The 4,601-nt window shown below is 37.6% G+C and overlaps 1 pseudogene; it reads left to right on the top strand.

The window, feature by feature from the left end:
* LOC107557478 (DNA topoisomerase 1-like) overlaps nucleotides 1-4,601 on the top strand; it is a 19,090-nt pseudogene that overhangs the window by 10,401 nt on the left and 4,088 nt on the right.

The raw sequence follows: 4,601 nt of genomic DNA, 5'->3' as shown, positions 1-4,601 counted from the left end.
TATGTCTGTCTGTATCTGTCTGTCTGTCTGTATCTATCTTTGTCTGTCTGTCTGTATCTATCTTTGTCTATCTATCTATCTGTCTATCTGTCTGTCTGTCTGTCTGTATAGATCTTTGTCTATCTATCTGTCTATCTCTCTGTCTGTCTGTCTGTCTGTGTCTATCTTTGTCTATCTATCTATCTGTCTGTCTGTCTCTATCTATCTAAAATAAACTTAAATGTAGTTTGTATTAAAACTTTAAGTATTATATGTATTTGTAGTTATATTTGTGATGATGAAGCTGCAGTTTAGTACATTTAAGATATATTAACTTAAATGTACAGTAATATCAAATAGCACACTACAGTTAAAATTAAGATGAAGTACTTTACATGTATATGCAAGCACATGTAACGTAGTATGTTAATCAACACATCAAAATAAGTGTACTTTGAAGCTCGACAAAGTAATGATAATGATTTAAAATGGATTTTAAAGTAAAAGTTTTAATTTGACATTATTATAATGCACACTTCTTAAAGTGTACTTAAGTGTGTTAATAAACAGTCATGAAAATAAACTCTCTTTAAGTCACTTAAGTGGCATTTTTATGTCATTATTATTATAGTATCTGCAAGTACAGATTTGAAGTACACTACAAGTGCACATACAATGCAATTAAGTACACTTATTTCTCACAAATGTTAGTTTAGTGGTTAATAATCAGAGGAATTGGCTGTGCTGATCAGAGCGCTTGACCTGAGGCAGCCCATATATTTAGCTGGCTATTGTTGTTGTTGTTGCTCACCGCTCATAGAGGAGTTGTTTATCCTGAGAGCGTGTCAGAGGGCCGCTTCCTGAGTGTGTTGTGGCCGACCTGATCCTGTTTTGCTTTGGCAGATGTGTCATGCTCAAACTCTGATAATATCTTTCATACAGATCTTCAACAGAAGGAATGTCAGTTTTCCTCATTAGATTTCACTGTCAAGTTAAAACAAATCCTTTCATCAACAAGCAGTAAAACTGTAAATTGTACTTTGAATATGATGGTCCTCCGTTGTCTGTTGTCCTCAGAGATTCAGTTCAACCTAAAGCGCCTCCGGGCACCAGGTGGAAGGAAGTTCGTCATGATAATAAAGTCACGTGGCTGGTGTCGTGGACGGAGAACATTCAGGGCTCCATCAAATATATCATGCTCAACCCCAGCTCCAGAGTCAAGGTCAGAAACGGCCCAATCCCAGTTCTATTTTATACCCCTTCCCCTTGTCCCTTGAAACAGAGTGTCAAGGGGTAGGGATGAAAATATTCCCCTAAAATGGGACACCACTACTATACCATTACACGTCATCGTCTAGCTCCTACAATAAACACACCTATACTGGTGTGCATTAGAGCCTTACCGTTCTATATAGCATTGCACTGCTTACTGACACACACACACACACACACACACACACATACATGTTTGTTTCTGTGAATTGTGGGGACTTTCCATAGATTTCTACTTTTATCCTGACCAAACGATATTTTCTATCCCCTAACCCAACCCTAAACCTAACCCTAAACCCACCCCTTACAGAAAACCCGCAGGTCGGTCCCCACAATGTCAAAAATTTCAGGTGTCACTATCCTTGTGGGGACATTTGGTCCCTTCAATGTAGCATAAACAAGTACACACACACACACACATATATACTTTATATCGGAAATCACACAGCTCACACATCCAGGAGCAATCTTGTCACCTCTGCCCCACGACTTTTATTAATAACAGTTTAAATACTGAATCGCTACATTATATTTTCCAGCAACGAGAGGATAAAATCTTTTTGAAGTAAACCCACTCATTGTAAAGAGAGATGCACAGACGCGATGTAATGGTCTGGGTGTTTGTCCCTCTAAGACTCTGATTCGGGGTTTCCTCTGCCCCTGCACTCGTGTGTATATGCTGGGGAAATCGTTTTGTTGCACCTTCCTTTAACAGTAATACATTCATTGATGCTGACCTGCATCATGTGTTTCTTTCTTCCATAACGCACAATAGGTTACAGCGCGTACAGGCAACTTTCATCTCTCTCTCTCTCGAATTGGCAATATTTGAGAAAAGGGTTTAGCGATTAATAATTATTGGGGGACTGTAGCCCCCCTCAATGTCTAATGGTGGTTATCGCCCTGATCAGACATGAAAATATGTTGTGTCAATCTTACAGTGTGGGGTCAATAAGATTTTAAGCAATTAAGACTTTTATTCAGCAATGTTGCATTAAATTGATCAAAAGTGACAGTAACGACTTGTACATTGTTATAGAAAACAAAAATAGATGCTGTTCTTGTGAAGTTTCTATTCATCAAATAATCCTGAAAGCTGATCAGCACGACAGTTTCCAGCACTGATAATAAATCAGCATATTATTATGATTTCTGAAGGATCGTGTGACACTGAAGACTGAAGTAATAATGCTGAAAATTCAGCTTTGATCACAGGAATAAATTACATTTTAACATAGATTCAAGTACAAAGCAGTTATTTTACAACAGTTTTTTACTGCATTTTTAATTAATACAGCTTTGGTGAGCATAAGAGGCTTCTTTCAAAAATCTTACTGAGCCCAAATTTTGAATGGACCGTTAATCATTAAGTAGTCGACTAATTGATTAATGGTCCTATGCAAACTTTGAACAACAGTGTATATTGACAAACTGGCTTATGAAATACAAACAATGGTCTTCTGAGTCATGAATTGTTGAGTTGATTTTGAATCAGTTCATTGGCAGGAATTGACTGTTGATTTTTGCGTGTGTCTCAGGGAGAGAAGGACTGGCAGAAGTACGAGACTGAAGAAGTGTGTGGAGCGCATCCGAGCGCAGTACCGCGAGGACTGGAGGAGTAAAGAGATGAGGATCAGACAGAGAGCGGTCGCTCTGTACTTCATTGACAAGCATTCATTGATGCTGACCTGCATCATGTGTTTCTTTCTTCCATAACGCACAATAGGTTACAGCGCGTACAGGCAACTTTCATCTCTCTCTCTCTCGAATTGGCAATATTTGAGAAAAGGGTTTAGCGATTAATAATTATTGGGGGACTGTATGCAATGTTGCATTAAATTGATCAAAAGTGACAGTAACGACTTGTACATTGTTATAGAAAACAAAAATAGATGCTGTTCTTGTGAAGTTTCTATTCATCAAATAATCCTGAAAGCTGATCAGCACGACAGTTTCCAGCACTGATAATAAATCAGCATATTATTATGATTTCTGAAGGATCGTGTGACACTGAAGACTGAAGTAATAATGCTGAAAATTCAGCTTTGATCACAGGAATAAATTACATTTTAACATAGATTCAAGTACAAAGCAGTTATTTTACAACAGTTTTTTACTGCATTTTTAATTAATACAGCTTTGGTGAGCATAAGAGGCTTCTTTCAAAAATCTTACTGAGCCCAAATTTTGAATGGACCATTAATCATTAAGTAGTCGACTAATTGATTAATGGTCCTATGCAAACTTTGAACAACAGTGTATATTGACAAACTGGCTTATGAAATACAAACAATGGTCTTCTGAGTCATGAATTGTTGAGTTGATTTTGAATCAGTTCATTGGCAGGAATTGACTGTTGATTTTTGCGTGTGTCTCAGGGAGAGAAGGACTGGCAGAAGTACGAGACTGAAGAAGTGTGTGGAGCGCATCCGAGCGCAGTACCGCGAGGACTGGAGGAGTAAAGAGATGAGGATCAGACAGAGAGCGGTCGCTCTGTACTTCATTGACAAGGTCTCACTTCATCACACAGGCCAGCTGTTACATTCACTACATTTGCTTTCTGGGAGCAAATAAGTAGAATTGGTCTAATCTAGCATGCATATTACCAGCATATTGGCTGTTTATTAGTACTTATAAAGCACATATTAATGCCTTACTCTGCATGACTATATTTTAGATCCCTTAATCCACCCCATACCTAAACTAAACAACTACCTACTAACTATTAATAAGCACCAAACTAGGAGTTTATTGAGGGAAAACTCTTAATAGTGAATATGTGTTTCCTAATCTAAAGTGTGACCTAGTCATTTTTTTCTTATAATAACATATATCAGTGATCCTCGACTGGATGTGCTTCAGGGCCCAGATTTTAATTGGACCACAAAAATACAATTATTGCAAAATTATTTTTATATGATTTATTCCATGGTCTGTCTGAATACTGGATTCTGATTGGCTGGCAGGTATGCATTAAAACCGTTTAATGCACAGGTAGCTCCAAGTCAGTTTAATCACTGTTCTATATTAATGCGCAGCTTTAATTGATGCACTCAAACACACACACACATTGCAAAATTATTAGTAAACAAAAATGAACTAAATCAAACATTTATTTCACATGAATACATTTATTTAAATGATTTATTCCATGGTCTGTCTGAATACTGGATTCTGATTGGCTGGCAGGTATGCATTAAAACCGTTTAATGCACAGGTAGCTCCAAGTCAGTTTAATCACTGTTCTATATTAATGCGCAGCTTTAATTGATGCACTCAAACACACACACACATCACTCGCTCGCGCACACACACACTCACTCACTCACTCACACACACACACACACACA

Source organism: Sinocyclocheilus grahami, unplaced genomic scaffold (assembly GCF_001515645.1).
Source record: "Sinocyclocheilus grahami isolate Dianchi unplaced genomic scaffold, SAMN03320097.WGS_v1.1 scaffold604.1, whole genome shotgun sequence".
Taxonomy (NCBI): domain Eukaryota; kingdom Metazoa; phylum Chordata; class Actinopteri; order Cypriniformes; family Cyprinidae; genus Sinocyclocheilus; species Sinocyclocheilus grahami.
The sequence above is the reverse complement of the archived record's forward strand: the minus strand, read 5'-3'. Positions and strand labels throughout refer to the sequence as shown.